Source organism: Ischnura elegans, chromosome 4 (assembly GCF_921293095.1).
Source record: "Ischnura elegans chromosome 4, ioIscEleg1.1, whole genome shotgun sequence".
NCBI lineage: Eukaryota > Metazoa > Arthropoda > Insecta > Odonata > Coenagrionidae > Ischnura > Ischnura elegans.
In genome coordinates, this window is record NC_060249.1 from 36056992 (window position 1) to 36075558 (window position 18567).

At 40.7% G+C, this 18567-nt stretch overlaps 1 long non-coding RNA gene across 1 annotated transcript in view; it reads left to right on the forward strand.

Moving 5' to 3' along the window:
* Nucleotides 1-18567, forward strand: part of LOC124157276 — a 491801-nt gene that overhangs the window by 325640 nt on the left and 147594 nt on the right. The gene's annotated exons all lie outside the window — the stretch shown is intronic.

Below are 18567 nucleotides of genomic sequence, written 5' to 3' on the forward strand. Positions count from 1 at the left end.
AGCCGATTTTATTCATGATTGAGATTTCTGATATGGAACTATGGTAATATAATTCAAATAACTAAAAATACTTTTGATGAACAAATAGACGCTCCAGTTTTGTACACATGTTGAAATAAAATGCCCATTTAGGTTCCTCTGTCTGGCGGTACCGAGATCATCTACGGTTTTTGACTGGTCGAATATAATCGATTTCACAGCGAATATATTTTGCTATTAGCAAGGAAATGGTGAAAGTTGATGTGGATATCGTGAACCGAATACTTCATCCTTTAGCTTAAGTAGTTGTTGTTGAAAATAGTGTTTACACGGTGATAATTGTCTTAAAAATTGCTGTAGAATGTATTTATAGTTCGAAATTGCGTGTATGTCTCCAGTCGCTAGGATTTATGTCAATATACGTAGTAGCCCGCAAGAGGTACGCTGCGCGGCAAATTTAATCGCGCCAAGAGATACGGCGTTTATAGCTAAAAATTAAGCTCATTGTATATTCAATTAAATACTATTAAGCTCAATATTACCAATAAATTAAGCAAAAAACGAATTCAAACATTTATAAGTTGAATGCATTCCCTTCAGAGCAATATACAAACATGTCTTTAAAGTATCTTGGTATCCAGGAATGGGAGTAGAACACTGCAGTCACTGGACCATGGTAAAATTAATTCAAATGTAGTTCTGAAGGGAATTCAAATCCAAATTCATACACACCTACCGATCCTCGCGCCACTATTGACAAGAGTTGGAGTGCGAGTATTAATGCGAGGGGTTGGTTCTGCTACCTGCTACCTAGTGGAGCCTCCTATATAAATTCTATGTTCTATCGTATTCTTACTCTGAGGTGAGGGAAGGCAGTCTTGAGTGATGGAAAATGGAAGAATAAACATTGTAATATAATTTTATAAACACTAATATATTTACAAAAAACGACCCGGTTTAATGACATGATACATCTTCAGGTGAATGGTGCTTTTTAAACATGGTAGTGAACCTTACAAAGTTTATTATTTCATTTTCCATAATGGAAATGTATCACTAAGTTAAGCCTGAAATCATCAGTTTTAAGTCTTGAGTGAGATTTTAATACTTCCTTAGCCTCAGGACATTTTCGAGGGGACTTGGCGTCCTTCAACCACTTTCCTGGACGTGTCCCATTCACTAGGCTTATGACGGAATCCCAAGACTCACAGTAAGAACCAAGCGTTGAATCACCCCTATTACACTTTCCCCGACGGCAGGAAACGTAAATTTGCCATCGACGTAATCTAGACGTCACCACAACGCGTCTTGAATCACGAGACACAGATTTGCGCGCTAATAGAAAACTCGTCAACCGTTCCTCACCCAACGAATAAAGTGCACAATGAGGAAAGGTAAAACTGAGTCGTGGGCGGAGGAAGATTGTGCGATTGGGAGAAGTGAATTAAGCGACCTTGACGAGGGATAATAATGGACATGTGAGGACACGAGGCGGCGCCTGTCAGATTCCCGCCATCCACGCGGCAAGCGGGCGGCTTGTATCTTTTGTTTTTATGATTCGCGGCACGTCACCGCGAGGCACAACCGCCTTCAATGCCTTGCAGGGCTGAGGGGTGTGAATTTGCGTGGCAGGCTTTCGGTGGGAATCGAGTGGGTGACGACTTTGATGGAGAGGTATTCCGTACTGATCAGTCTTACTGTATTTGACGGGCAGTTTCATTTCCGATAGTGAAAATAGTTTGTATAAACTAATTTCTCAATTAGTGTATGCATATTCAGAAGTCATTGCGTATGTACGTGGTATTTAATGAATTTTGTGCTTTGCTATTGCTTTCCTTTTACTTATATTTAAAAAATACAAGAGCAATAAAAAAATACAATTAATTAACATACATGCACTTCAATGTAGTACTTTTCGCTTTTTTCAAAATTTGCCTTGTTGCGCTAAGCACTGTCGCTAGTTATTATGATGAAATGATATGAACAAGTCAGGGTCGGTTTAACATAGAGCGATATACTGTCGCAGCAGGCATGCCACGATAATTTTTACGGCAGGATATTTATTGCGGAATTTTATGATATTCAATTCCCTTCACTCTGAACTCAACCATTTTTAAACAAAATTATATTACTGGCATAAATAGTATTTTCGTGGCCCCTCTAGGGCAAATTATTGACAAAACCGCTATGACACGTTACCCGTATGAGATGATTGGAAAGTTGTATAATTTACTCAATTGTATAAGAATTATTTTTTACTGATAAGTACTTTAGTACTATAAGATAGTAATTTTTTGCTTTTAATGTAATTGATATATCACAAAATATCTCCTAAAACTACCTTTCCTCTATTGTATTTGAAAGGAAACGTATCACGCCTGGTCTTTTTTCGTAGAGACTGATTTTTTGTACTCATACTGTCATCTTGGAATTTTTGGGCCGTGCAAATGTCATGTCCATGTCAACATACGCCTTTACTAAAAATTCGAATTATTTGAAATCGCAGGGTTCCCTGGTGAAATAATTGAAGAAATGAGTCACTCTTATGCCCTGATGGGGTTACGGGCGTCGAGAGTCGAAATGTCGGCCATGGATAATTCGCCCCGATGGAATACTCGAGAAGAATTCTTTTAATACTATTATTTACTTACCTGTGTTTCCTCAGATTTAAATATTTGGTACTTAATAAAATATTTAAATTCTCAACGACATGTACTCTGAGAATATCGTGAGGGGAACGTAAGTTATTAATGGGCCACGAAATAGGTCGTCGGCCTCAGTGGCGGCGGGTATAAGTCCTCGCCTTTTATACTGAAGGTCGCGGGTTCGAGTCTAACCTTTTTGGATTACTCCTATCCAGGGCATCGGTGTGAGTGATCTTCTATTGTTATTTGTTGAAACCCACGATTTATAGGCATCACACAGCTGTTGTCGGGAGTAGTTTAGATAAATTAAAAAATAGAAATAATAAAAACATACGACATGTTCAGAGGGAGGGAGAGATACGTCTTCTTAATAATTTGCATCGTATGATTCAAAGGAACTACTATTAAATCCAAACTGGTGCCGAGGGAGAATCGGTACATGAGGGTGTCTGGTGGGCGTTATCTCTCCATTGAGTGAGCGCATATGTTGACTCGTGTGATTAGTCACCGATTTGTCTCGCACGTCCTCATTGGATGCGTGGGATCTCGTCGAATGCGTGGATCCCTCTTATGTGCCATCACGCTCACGTATTGAGTTATGTGGGCGGAAATATTAAAAAAGAGAATCCTCAAGTCTGCCTCTATATGAGTTGTCACCAGGGATGGCAACAGAAACTAAACGAAAGTCAAAACTTGTCAAATTTCATAGTTTCGCTCCCGGCAGCGAAATTTAGAAATGAAACAAAATGGATTTAAACGCGGGGAGCTAAACTCGGGGTCGAAACGAAATCGGAGTCAAAACTACTTCGGGACGAAACTAAAGTAAAACTTTGGGGCGAAACGAAACGCAGATAATCTACATCTACATCTGCATGATACCCTGCGAGCCACCTCTAGGGTGTTTGGCAGGGGATGATCAATCACCAGCATGCAGCATGCATTTGGACTCCCACATGCACACCACACCGTCCAAAAAACATCCCGTATACTAACAAACTATACTACTATATGCTGTTGGAAATAAAAATAGAATTAAGAAACATGCGTTCATTTTTACATTGGTTAGTAGGTTTGTTCGTTTCGCACCGGAGGGACCACGTGCTTCACCTTCGAACCGTTTAATTTTGACCCACATACCGAGTATGAAGTATGGTAGAATGAAGAAGAGGTTCGGTATACTGCCATCAGATGTATGAGGCTCTCATATTTTTACCACTAACAGGAGAACGGTGAATGCAAACTGGCCATTCGATTTTTAAGCTCAATGATTCAACCTCTCTACACGTATGTCAAACGTAGTGGGTCGTAACTATTTTCTCTTATCCCCCTCCACTCAATTTTTGGGATCGAAACTTAACCATGAGCAGCGGAGTTTCGATTGATTTAGTTTCATTCCCGGGAGTAACGATAAATGAAAATGAAGAACTACGCTACGCTAAATATGGTAACTGTTATGTTTTCGATGTTCAGCCGTTGCTGGTAATCGACGTTTTGGCTTGTTAGTTTATGTGTGGCGTTATTGTTTTATGTGGCTATGTTTTTTGTTTTACTGTATTGGGCGTGTAATAGCGGTTTTTGATCTTGAATATTTAGTGTGTGGATTGTCTGTGTAGCTCCAAAGCGGTGTCAGTGGAGTGTTCTGGCTTTTGTTGAGTGAATGTTGGAATGATTTTGCAATATCGTTAAGGCATTGAATGAAAAATTATGTGTATATCCACAGCATTTATTATCGTACGACCCGTTTCAGCGAATCAACTTCGTTCACATCAGGTGCAATTCGCCATTTGTACCAGATGATGGGGAAGGTGATTCGCTGAAACGCGTCGCACGATGATGAATACTGTGGACATACACAAAGCTTTTCATTTTTATTTATCATTGCAATATATTCCTCAAAATTTCGCCGAACACCGTTGAATACACCCGGGAGTAAAGTATCGTCCCGGGTCGAAACTAAACTCCTAGGTGATATTTATTTCGTGTAGGAACGAAAAGAAACCTTGGCCTCGTATTTTGTTTCCCGTCGAAACGAAAAATTTTCATTTCGTTTCACTTGCCATCCCTGGTTGTCACCCTCCGCGCATTTAAATGAGATTACAAAAGTCACCGCTCGCGTCGCTGTCGGACAAATAGATCCGAGTTTCATAGGGAAATTAGGTAGAGTCAGGGATTTTAACCGAAATTTACATGAATGATGACGTGATCATGGGCATACCCAGCAAGGTGCAGGAGGGGGCAGCTGCCCCGCCCCCCAGAAGTAAAAATCGCATATAATGTTTTTTCAAGCAAATAATTTTGAAAACTAATAAAGACCTGTTACAGTTAGCTTAAAATGTCGATTTAATTCATCTTTTCCATGCTTAAATCTTACCTACAACTTGAACTTGAACAACCATGGCTTTCACCCCCCTAGTTTTGATCCTGGGTACGCCCTTGGACATGAACTATAAAATGCATAGCTTTTCAATGCTATTCCTCTCGATTACAAAAATTATACTCCTTGGTTGATTAGATAATTAGATTTTTTCCTGTTATCTTGACCTCATTTAATTAATGATAAAATAATTCCTGGAGTATAGGTCACCTGTACTCCAAGAATTGTTTTATCAAAAATTATGCTGCAAAAAATTGTTCAAAAATAGTGGATCACATTGCTTTCATCACCGCGCCGCGGACATTTTTGAAACCGATTAAAATGCGACCGAAGTGGCCAGAGAAATCAGCATTCTATGGGATGGCATTAGGCCTCCTCTATGCAGTCCCCTTGGCCGTGGGAAAAGTAAAACAATTTGAAGTCGTAGGCGAGGATAGGGCAGGGGGAAAAAGGGTTGCGGAAGAGGCAGGGCAGGAGAGGGAGAGATAGGGCCAGGCGTCGCCGTGGGCAATGTGGAGGCGCCGCGGTCGCCAAGGTCACTCGCGGGAGGCGCCTGAGTAAATTACGTCTGAATGTTTTCTTCATTGGGAGAGGGGTTGGTGCGACTAAGAATAGAGAGAGGGAAAGTGTGGGAAGATTGAGAGAAAGGTAGTCGCGGGGCAAGGAGGTGGCGGAGGGAATTTGTCGGAGGCGGTGCGATAAATTATACGAAGCTGAGATCGACGAATCTCAGGGACGCTTTGAGTGTCGACGTCCCTATTAATTAGGAAGTGCGACGCGGGAAGACGACAGCTCAACGACAAGAGTTGGCTCTAGTGGTTCGGTAGTGGTGAGAGCGTTTTAAACGGTTAGCCCGAGAACGATATGATGTATAGCCAGATGGATATTGACTTCGTTTTGTGGTAGTAATTAAACAATTTCTCTCATAATTGGAGATAAAAGACACATATTAATAAGGTACCTGTCAGGGACCTTTCTGTTGCTTAGAACTATGAACTAGTTTATATATTTCAGCCGAGGTTTCTCTCTTTCTTTTTATCATCTTCGTGAATAACATTCAATTACTATCCATTCATTTAATTAAGAATGGCAAATATTTGCTTTGGGAACGGGTTTAAATCAACAAAATAAGGACACGCAGTCAAATGTGGCCTTACTCAAAAATTAAATTCAATTATTGGCATAATCTCCTGAAAAATACGTATTTAAAACTGTGTGGAAATATAGGTGTAATAATTTTGGCATAGGTGTCGTAAATTTCAATTAAGTCCATCCTAGTACGTTTTTATGTCATTAAGTCAATCTGATTATCAAGCCATATGGTTCCTGATCTCCTCTTCGATCACAAGAGACTCCTCCCCTCATGCAGCAGACGATATCGTCTGAGAAAGAAGTGGATTGACCCTTCTCCCTCCTTCACAACAAACACCGCCAACTTTGCCATCCCCCATGGCTCTGGGAAGGAAGACCATTGAGTGGGAGGGGTGGAGATGGTTTGTGAGAGCACCTGAAACCGAGATGGCGGAACATTTCTGCTCGATTTATTCGCGGTTCCAGGTGGTACACATCCCTCCCTGTTTGTCGAGTTCGTTTTTTTTTAATTTTCCTTATTGACTCGAGATCCATCCGGACGAATTCCTTCCGATACAAATTGGCCATCTGTCAGTCTCACAGTCGCAGTGCATTTTTGAACTGTGGATGACACTCACTTGCTTCTCGAAGGATTGGTAGGGGTAGTTGAGAGCTGAGCCCACAGAGTGAATATCACATCTTCTGGGAAGGGTGGGAGGGTTTTTGTCCGGGGGTGACCGTAAACTTCAATCAGGGTTTGAACCTGGGACCCTTCGATCACTTTGACAATGGAGCTTCTTGAGTACTTATTGTTGTATCCTTCATTATACGATTTCAACCATCTCTTTACTGTAGTCATCTTCCCTGCCTTACTACTCTAACCAATTGGATTATTTTTCAAAGTGATACTCCACACTGTGTGAAGTATTTTTTGGAGTAGAAACAGATAGATATGGATTACATGGTAGGACTATTCCAACATCACAATTTTGAAATTGTTCGCTGATGAAGACTATACTGTTATTAGAGCCAAATAAATTTAAAATTTAATGGAATTATAAATACCTCTCTCTCGATGACCAACAATTATAGAGAAGTGACAATAAAAATATATTTCGGATTCGGCATCAGTGAGCTTCTAGAGAGTATAAAATTAGTGCAATAATTTGCCAAATGGAAAAATACCACACATCTTGTCCTGGACTCTTAATGGGATCCACAAGCTTATGCATGGTGCTACACCCAATTAATATTGACATGTGAATAATAGCTGAGTATTGTGGAAGCCTTGTGCTCTGACGGGGGCACGTGCGGCAGGCTTGTTTTGCTTCCCCTCGATGAACCACTTGTGGCTCTTCGTCAGCTGCCTGCAGCCTGTAGCGGGGGGCTGAACAGTCAGGATTTAACTCAGTGTCTGAGGCGGGGCTCGAGCCGGCAATCATCTTCAGTACAGCAGGTGGGAAAAACCGACCCACACAACACTCAGATCCGAACGCACCAGCCGGCCCCCAGAAATGATTTTCGAGGAAGCGGAACTCTCTGCAGAGATGCATCGGCATCTCCCGGTTCCGTTCCACGGCTGGATTCCGTCGCGTGCCGGCTGGCATAGAGAGAGCACGTGCCACACATCCAGGACCACGTCCTTCCACCAGTTGCTGGAAAATATTTTGTAAAAATGGGAAGGAAAGTGCGGCGAGGGGGGGAGGAAGTGTGGATTTTGGAGACAGGAAATAGAAGAGAAGAGAGCTGTGGGATATGGCTTTTGGGTACCCCCCTCCCTCCCTCACCCTAGAAACGGAGAGGTGTAAGGTGGTGGCAGAATGGGGATGCTATATTGTGGGTGGGGTTTGCTAGTGCGGCTGCTGGCACAGGGCAGGCTCGCGTGGGCGGAGATCCTGGCTAAGTCCGGGGAGGAGGTGGGGTCGTGGAGTCCGACAGCTGCCGCACCGAGCCAGTGGTGCCCAGTGGCGCGGAGGATGGACGCGTCCACAGGGCATGTGGCCATCCGTCACCGGCGACGACTCCTCCCTGCGGGACCTCTTTGCCCACCCCCACCTCCTCCAGACCCTTAACTCAAATCCTCCAAAGAAAGAGAGTATCGTCCCGTCGGAGGAATTGGCACTCGGCGGCAAGTTTGAGGACTACCTGTGGAGCCTGCAGAGCATCTGCATAGTGCTTTGTATTGTTTGCGAGAAACTTGTTGAATGCCGCGTACAGTCGGAGTTCTCCCCGGAAATTCTTCGGGAGAACGGTTAGAACTACTGCATCTGCACTCAGAGCCAGTGTGTCCTAATGAGGGTGTCTACCTGTGCTTATGGTAAACCTGTACGCCAGCTGTAGTTTTCTTTGATGGCAGCGTCCGTGCATTTTTCGCGGCATGTGGCGATGCTGCGGCCTCCAAGGTATCTACGGCGCGAATAGATAACCGAAGGCCGAGAATTGAGTTTCAAGAGAGAGTAGAAACGAAAGATAATTGCTAAGAACTTATCCTGATACTGAGGAAATCTTCAGAGCTTCACCATCTTATTTTGAATGCGATATTGAGCATGAGGATAACAAAAATACAGTCCAATGGAAAGAAAGCGTTTTCTAAGGGCTACCAATTAAAACAATTAAAAAAAGGGCTCACTTCGAATACATGTAAGTCCAAAAAACTCATTAATGACGGAAAAATACAGCGTACATACCCCAGCGACACGCACATGCATGAAACATGAGAGAACGTTGTACCGCTATCTTTCATCCTTTCGCCAAAATGTGATTCTTTCCTGATAATAACTTTTGTGAAACTCATGAAATTAATCTTTGAACTCGCTAGGAAGCTCGCTCTTGGTATTTTTCTTTTGCTCTTACTGTATTTGCGCAACATTTTTCCGCTACCTTATCATTAATGAGTTTTTTGGACTTGCATGTCATCGCCATGATCTTGTTTAATATTAGTTATATGTTTAATTAGAAGCCGTTATAGAATATTTTATTTCCATGCAAAAGTATTTTTGATGTCATCATGCGTTCCATGGAGCAATGCATGCATGATATTATCTCACAGCACCTGAACAATTTTATACGCGTAATTATTATTTATTTATAGTCTTATTAATCGAATAATGCGTATTGCATGATGGTCATCATCAACCTTCTGTCAAACACAAAAATATGTCAAATTTGATTTGTAAGTAATGGAAAAATGGAAGGCGGGTGCTATAATGTAAATTTAAGTTGGAGGAATGCATCTATGAAATGTTGGGTTACCCATGTTGTGATTTCAAAAGTTTTCTTTTAGATTGTATCATGTTCACGCCATTTTGAAATCGCATCGTCTTCTACTTTGTTGCAGATATTTGTTTCGTAAACCATCATTTCACGATTATTAAAACGATTCTTGTTTTATTTAAACAAATGAATCTCTTCACAATGGATATAAAAATGCAGTATTTTAAGATATTACTGCTAAAATTCCAACCAACTTTGCAAAGATACATAGAATTTAGAACAGTGATAGAAATGAAAGTATTGTGGCGGAAAGCTTGAAAGCATCGATTTGGCCTCCACCTTGAGCGCCTCGTGTTCTCCGATAGCATTTCTCAACCGTACGATTTGTAATCTGACGCGACGATGACTCTCAACGGTGGGAAATATCATCGGCATCATCCATTAAGACTCGAGGAAAACTTAGTAATATAAAGGAAATTCGAGACTTCTGGAAAAATCGAGACAAATTTCCCTCAAGACAAATAACCCTCCCGTCACATTATCGTGAGTTAAAAGTTTCTTTTTTTCAATGATTCAGCTCCAATCATGCCAGGAAGACATCAGATGCTTAACTCTGATGCAAATGGTAATCTGCATCGTGCATTTAATTGACGATGCAACGTGAGCGACGTTGGGATTAGATAGACATTCCGAACAAAGTAGTGAGGGAAACTTCCTATGGCCCTGGCGATGCATTTGCACGTCTTTGAACAGGATAGTCACGTACATTCTTTTTTTTTTGTTCAGGGAGACGAAGCTATTGTTAGGGAAGGAGACGAGGGTAGGTACAGCGCCAGGAGAGGAATGATGTTGGTAAGGTTAGAGGGCATCATCCTTTTGGCGACTGTGGGTCGCCTCACAGTACACGCTCCTGCTGAATACGATCTCGTTTTCCTCACGGCCTCCCACGCCACTCCGTTAATTCTACGACATTTCTCACGAGCACTCGGGTGCCAACACCGTTCGACTGCCACCTTTCCATTCATTCGAATCTTTTCTGTGTTTGACATTCAAAAGATGTTCTCGGCACTAAAATATCGGGAGTGAGGACAGAAAAGGTAGCCTTATTTGCTTCTTCGCATGCGTCCAAGTTGGGAAAGCAGATAGCGTGGTTGGACTTGTAGAGTTACGTAATTTACTTATCGCCATCAAAAACGACACAAAAGCCTTCAATTGGTGGGCAAATAAGTAAAAAAAATAACAAAAATATGAATAACAAAACATTTGCGTGGGAGTTGAAGGAATTAAAACTTTGCATTCAACTCCTACGATAAAGTATTTCCACCAAGTCAGGACCGCTACTATTGCTAATAAAGCATTCAGATTAAACGGAGGACACCTATGGGGTTGAAAAGCGGTGAAATCTTCAGGGGGGCTTTGAAAGAGGGTTTGGAAACGATGGCAGAGAAGATGAAGGTCAGAAAAGGGTATTTTGAGGCCTACAAGGTGGAAGGAATTCGGTGGAAAAGATAAGGTTGGGCTTTGGAGAGGCGGAATCGGGGAATATGAATCCGATAGTTATTACGTAATGTAAATATACTTTTGCTGCTTGGAACTGGATTGGACTGTGGAACTCTAAAAAAGAAATGTTATTGCCACCTGTTACAGCAGTAATAAAACCATTCATATTTATTTAACCTTCAGTCTGTTTCTATGTAAATTCTGCATTACGTTTTCATTTTGCTTTTATTTAATAACTACTCGAAATTTCGTGCTCATTATATTTGCTGTTTTACGGATCTGTATCCAGAGCATTGAATAACATTTTTTTATTTTTTATACCATCTCTGAGACTTGAAAACCGAGGAAAAAAACCATTCCGCGACATCTACTTCGCTGACGTGCAGAATTGGCAATCCCATACAATGAAAGTACTTACTTGCACTATAAACCAGCTGGCTTGAGAAGAGCATAAGGATATAGATGGGCCTACGCTAGTTTTTGAAATTCTTCTCTTGCATTCTGACGCCTCCGCGAAGGGACCTGATGGCTTTTCATTCATGCGTGCTCTCTTTGCAATTGCTATTCAATTGATGACTCTAGAAATAAAACCGAACTAAAATTTTCAACCTTGATATCCAGGGCGGTGACGCAATGCCTTCGTAATCCCGACAATCCCCAGTGCATCCTAAACTGAGTGATATGCGAGTTCTACTGGAGCATGATACTTGAGGTTATTCCTCCCTATTAGAGCTTTATATGGCATGGATCGCATTATATTCACCAAGACTTTTAACGGATGTTTAACGAACTTTTAAATGTTCTACCAATAGAAGCCAATCACATAGAAGCCAATTGCGGTTCAGACTATGTAATCGGTATTTTAGGACTTATTATTTCAGTGACGACATAGCTGAGGACTTCTGGTTTTCATTAGTTTCTACTATATGTGATAATTTCCACAAAAATATGAATAATTTTGGCAAAATACGACCTTTGGAGAACTTAAATCTGCCACACCAAATCAGTCTATCGAACTTTAAATAAAGCTGTTACAACTTTTACGAGTAAAGGCAGCATAAATTAAAGTCTCGACGCCGAATTCAGTTAAGTTAAGCAGCATCTAGATATTGAAAATAAGATTATAGCCACAAATCTGTACGACTCCAACGGCGCGGGACTAACACTTTCGGATTCATTCAAGCCATTTTTGATATTACTATTCAAGATATATCGCCAGCAACTCTTGAATCGCGAGGAGAAACGCCGAGTGAGATATTCAATCCACTACACATTGACAACCTCGTAAAGTGGCAAATAGTTTTTAAATTCACGTGGTTCAATGTTGTTTTCTGCTTTCGATTACTCCAAAGTAAGTCGAGAATTTTTTGTACTGACTCTGAGACATAAAAACCGTGTAAAAAACACTTCCGTGATACGCATCGTATATTTCGGTGACGTGCAGATTGGCAATCCCATACTATGAAAGTACATACTTGAACAATAGACTAGCTGCGCGTAAATTATATGTACTACATCTGGGGCGGATCGAGATCTTTTTCTGGGGGGATGGGCACTAGGGTCTGATACGTCTTCTCATATATCAGATCAAAAACAAAATACTACTATTACTGCATAAAATATTCTCTTTTGATATGAAAGAATATTAAATTAAATGATTGAGGCTCCTTAATATACAAAATTAAACGAATGTAATGACAACCGTATTAAAAATCTTACCTATTTTTTTAAACGTGCCCCCATGCCATCCCTAAATCCGCCTAGGTATTACATTGTGGAATTCTCAATGGTGTGTGGATGGATGTTATCATAGAGTAAGTATATTCTTATATGCTATTATGTACTTACTCTATGATGTTATCGACCATCACTGTGCATAATAGGGTCCAACGGTGATGGACGGATAATAGTCCGGAAAAAAAGTGATAGCAGGTACATTCAAGAGTATGAATTCCAGGAAAATCTAAGGTATAAATTTGTGAGCTTTCTATTGTAAACGTCCTTGGTACATATATTCTCCGCGTTACAGTGGTTTTACGCGATAGATAATACTCACTCTGAATTAAATTTCGTATTTTGTGTAGCTACCTCTTTTTCATCTAATTTTTACTTCATCGTCAATCGAGAGTGAATTTAATTGTATTGTAACAATGAATCACGATAGGAAATACGCAATACTACTCGTCTTAATTTGCTTACAGCATCGGTGAATTTCCACAAACAACTTGCATTACTCGGGCACAGGAATCTTATGCAGAAGGAAACAGAAGTGAATCGATACTGAATGTATAAATATGATAAAATAATTATTTTATTTTAGTGCCAAACCACCGAATGCAGCTCATATCGGACATTTTGTATCGGGTTATTCAATAATTTTACAATTGAACGCACACAAACAACCTTGCCCTGGATAAGAGAAATATATCCAGGAGGGACTCGAAGCCACGACCTCTTGTTTGACCTGCGCAGACTTTACCCGGCCGCCACCGAGGCCGGCAATTATATAATCTCCTCAAAAGATTTGTGGAAAACCCACGCGTGTCACAAGAATACCAACACCTGTTAGTTATAATGCCTCAACATACGTCCTCATGAGCTATAAAAATGCTACTCTGTCCTAACGCCTGGAAAATATGTCATATTTTCCAGGTCGAGGGCTGTGTGAGTGCGTATTACGTGTAGCTGAATAAATTATAGGTTCTCACGGAAACTCGTTTTTCTCAGGCGACTGAGTGATTCGAGTAAATATTCCCAATATCGATAAATGTGATGTGGAAATATGAAGGTCACGCATCGCTCGATTAATCAGTCATGGAAGTATATTTAAGCATTGTGCGCAATGTGTGAGAAATCGTGGGCTGAAGTTAATTGCGTTGATGCATATTGAAAATGCATGCGTGCTGGGTTTTCCCGCCGATAAAACTACTCTCTTGCGTTCTATCCGGTGCTTATATCTGAATGTGGTTGAAGAAGATGAAATTTTCGAATCTGAAACACATTATTTCGGGAAAGTATAACAAGTTTGATATTTGGCTTCCATATCTACCCCGAAAAAAGATCTTGAAAATTTTTTGTTTTCCTTATACGTCTAGGAAGTAGAAATGGAAAACTTAGATCATATTATTGATAAAATCGTCAATGTGTCGTTGCTATAAAGTGAGTTTATCCGGAAGCTGCGTAAAAGCTCGTATTGTAAGAATTGAAAATTTTACACGTTATTGGTTGAAAGATGATTTGGGTATGGAGAAGAATGGAGAAGGTGAAATGGACACAGAGGAGGAGGGACGACGAAGTGCTGGACATGGTGGGTGAGGAGTGGCAGCTTTTAGATGAGATACGGAGGAGACGGAAGATTTCGATGGAGGGAGTACTTAGCAGGGAGGGGATGTTGAAAATGGTGTTAGATGGTTGAATGTAAGGGAAGCGAGGGAGGAGAAGGAAAAGAATAGGATTTTTTAGATAGATTAATAGGGAGTAGGCCCTACAGTGAATTGAAGAAGGCAGTGCTGGAAGGAAAGGGAGGCTCCAAGATTACTTCTTTGGTACTCAATGGAAACTTACCTTTATCGGTGGAATACTATAATAGTAATGATGGGTTGAAAGGGAAGTTATTTTTTCTGTATTTCCTCGCCAAAGAAGACTTTTTCTTGGGGGTGCCCAAAGGCATCGCTTGGGATTTAAACATGGCTCAGAGGCCCGTTCAACCCGTTTGACCACCGTGCTACAGTTCAATCAAATTTAATTTAGAAAACAATGTGTGACCAATTTGGCGAGAAAAAGGTTTGTATTTTAAATTTGAGGATTAAATTCTGTAATTCACACTTGCAATTTTCCACGATTATGAAATGTTTTACGACCTATGTTTCAAAGTTACTATATCATCTTCAAGGTCGGACCTAGGTTGGATTGGGGCGTAGGTCGTAATACATTTTATAATCGTGGAAAATTGCAAGTACTTACCCAATCTACTAGTACTAATCCAATGCGGTAAAATTCCATTCTATCGCGCTTGAATATTCGGATTTTAAAATCAACTTATTTTGGCGTTACTTGGTGGAACGATGAAATGTTCATGGTGAAACAAAACCCAAGTACTGCCCCACAAACATTTTTTTTGCTGTCAAATAGTTTCAACGTCTAAACCGTCATTATTAAGACAGGCAGGTTTGGCTTGTTAATGACGGTATAGACGTCGAAACTAGTTGACAGAAAAAAAAGTTTGTGGAACGGTACTTGGCTTTTGTTTCACCATGAAAATTCGGATTTTATTTGAGACTCAAATTCTCTGGTAAACTTTGAACCCATTTCCGTGAGCAATAGTTCCAGAAATCTTCCGTATGACGTTCAATTTAGCCTTCAATCTCAATTAGTATTCCGAACAATTGGGGATGTGTCGATCAAGGACGAAGGAGACCGCCCGCATTTTCGGAGACCTTGGTAGATGGTGTGATCCAAATGCTCCAATTCAAGGATTCAGGCTAGATACTCCTAAATTGTCCCCAGTGTTCCCTCCTTTGCATTTCAATTCTCACTTATCCTTGCACTTTCAGAGACTGCTTCCGTACGATTGCAAGCACCCGCACCTACTTTCAACCTTCACGCCTGTTTAATACAAATAGGTACATGTATGCATGATCTTGATAAATTGAGCTGTTTTTACCGAACATCCTGTGAAATATTTTCCACGATTCGCGAAACTCAAAGAAAAATTACAGAATTACATTTTTGCTGCATCGGTGACGTAGTCTGGGGAGGAGGTTGGATGGTTACTTGTTAATCCCTCCGAGATTCACATCTGTCCTGATTCTGAAAGGGAGCAATATCAGCCAATTGAACGTTTATTGGAGCTAAATATCTAAGAATGCTTAATATTTTTGTTTTTTTTTTTCGTTCAATAAAAACGTATAGTTTTTGTCTATTTTGTCCACTGTTAAGAGTTTATCAATACGCACTGTCCTATTTATTATGATAGAAACATTTCACTTATCTATATTAAGCCTCACCTAGAGAGTAATTTATCCATTCGAAAATACGTTATCAAAATGCCGTTACTATTACAGTTATCATGGTGATAAGTAATTTCATTAAACATATCGATTCATTTGACTAATTACAGTCGTTGTATTAAAATTATTATGAAATACTGACATCGGTGGGGTGCCACATTCCTTAGAATTTTTTAAAAGTATGTCTTCTGCGTCATTGTTGGCAAAGTGTATAAGTACATTAATACTTAAAAAATTTCCTCCGGTCATTAATTCGCATGAAATTTAATTTTTTTATTTCTTCTCATTTCAGGTAAGAGCAATGTGATTATGATAGTACGTGAGGAATACCTGTGGCTCTATAACCTAAAGGTGAAGTTCTATTACTTTTTAAGTATCATTTGCAAGCAAAATTATTTCTCATTTACGTAGTATTTCCTCGAGTCCTGTTTCATAGTATTGCATTTGCAAAATCATGTATTTTGCTGCAAGTCATCTGGACCCGTTCGTTTTGCAACACTCAACCTTTCCCCCATCCTTTTTTCTCGATGACATAGCTGTATAATACAGCTTATTGTTGAAGCTCATTAAAGGTGCATACTTACTATCATTTAGAGTATTTCCCTGGACTTAGGTACCCTAAAAATATTTGTTTACTATGTCTATAAATACTTGACTGAATAGGTCTTTACCATTATCAATAGAAGTGGCGTAACTATGAGGAGATGAGGGGAATAGATACCCCCCCCCCCCCCCCAAAGCCTCAGGGAAAGAAAAAATATGTTTCAAGCTATTGTTTAGTTTTGGCATAATATGACTGCATCCGCTTCAAGTTAAATTTTAAGTGACAAAATGATGTAAAATATATTTCCAGGCATGTCATTTTTCAAAAAATTCCCGGGCCCCCATTTCCCTGGGGGCTCGCTCTCCCAAGCCCCAATAGACAACCCCCATTCCCCAAAGCACATTCTTAGCCCATCCTCCCCTAAAGCATATTCCTAGTTACGCTAGTGATCATCAGTATTATGTTACTTTATTTTTTCCCGTTTAATATCTATCTATCATCCTTATCGTGGTAGTTTCCTATTTCTTCCCTTTCTGCTCATATCTCCCTTCTTTTCTTTTCTCCCCAGACTAATCCAGATGTATGTGAAATTTACAAGTACAGGGTAGGGGGTGTTCTTTTCTCAAGGCTACCTCACACGTCGGAGATTTTGATTCAGAAAGACGTGAAATATAATTTATAAATAAACAGATATAAAATTGTTCCTGACTGCATATATTTTTTTAGTTTTTGTGGCAATATTTACGATTTTTCCACACTGCCAAGTTCAAAACCTACAACAATAGTGGAATCGTGAAAATTTTCATTCGCGTAAATCAAGGTCCCCTACCATCACTTGGTATTCAAGTAAAATTTTGAAGATTCAAGCGTGATGAAGTGGAATTTTTCCACATTTAAATAAATACTTTTCAATTTTTCTACATCACCTTCAAGGCCACATTTTGAAACTTTGGTCGTATTCAATTTTATAATCGTGGAAAAATAAATTTATTTATTTCATAAACTTGGCATTCACTCGGCCAACATCACCACTATTCCTCCATTTGCTCTGGGGTTTCCGCGGCGTTTCTTCATAAGAGTCTGGGCTTCCGGGCGTTCCTCCGCGTTGAGTTGTCCACAGGTGACGACAGTTTATCCAGCCATCCTGCTGGCGTCTTCAGGTCAGAAGATTACCTGAAGATAAACAGATCTAAAAATGTACCTGACTGCATCTTTTTTAGTTTTTGTGGCGTTATTGGCGATTTCTCCTCGTTACAAAATTTTCAGAGGAAATGGTTTAGGGCTAGGTTCTTCTGTAAAGAATCAAATTTTTTATGTATGCTTTCCCACAATGCCGGTGATTGAAACGCCGGTTGGCGCTTGAGACGCCGCGCCGGCTGGCGTCTTCAGTTTAGAAGATGACCTGAAGACGCCAGCAGGATGGCTGGAGAAACTGTCACACCTGTGAATAACTCAACGCGGAAGGACGCCCAGAAGCCCAGACTCTCGTTCCTCCATTTCTTTGCTCTGCACTCTCGAATTGGTGGCTTACACCCTCTGGTTCCTCCTCCTCCAACCGCCCTACCCTTCCTCCACCTCGCTCCTCCACCACCTTGTAGTACAGACGCCATCCGAGAAAACCCCCTCCTCCTCCTCCCACGACGACCACTGCTCCCAAGACGCGTGGCATCTGTCGATCCTCGAGTGATTTCCCTCGCCGCATATGTGCTCCTCCCTGCGTGGTGTCGGCTGACGGCCCGCGTCTCAGATTCGGGCCAAAGGTGCAGCGGATCATGGCTCGCACATGCGTCACAGGGCGTTCTAGTCTGGAGGGTGTATTTACGCATGCGTCCGGTTGGAACTTTCGGGTGTTGGAGGATAGTGTTCTCTCCGGAGAATGGGTGACGTATGGCCCTACACGGGAAGCGTGCTGTACACAGTCTGTGGGCGTGCCGCGTGAAATCGAGACTCCGAGGGAGTGAGGTCCCTTTAAATTTTATTTTTCATAAAGTCGAAGCAAGCGTTGGAGTCGCTCTTTAAATATGAAATCTGTCAGTCTTAAACTTAACTGGCGGGTCTCAGTTCGTAGAATCTGCAGACCATTCAGCTCAAAATTAAATTTTATGAAGAATTTCTTGAAACATTATTTTTCAGGAAGCTAAAGCAGGCGTTGAAGTCGCTCTTTAAATATCTATTCTGTCAATTTAAACTGTTGGGGTTTCAATTCGCAAAAATTTACTGGTCATTTAGCCC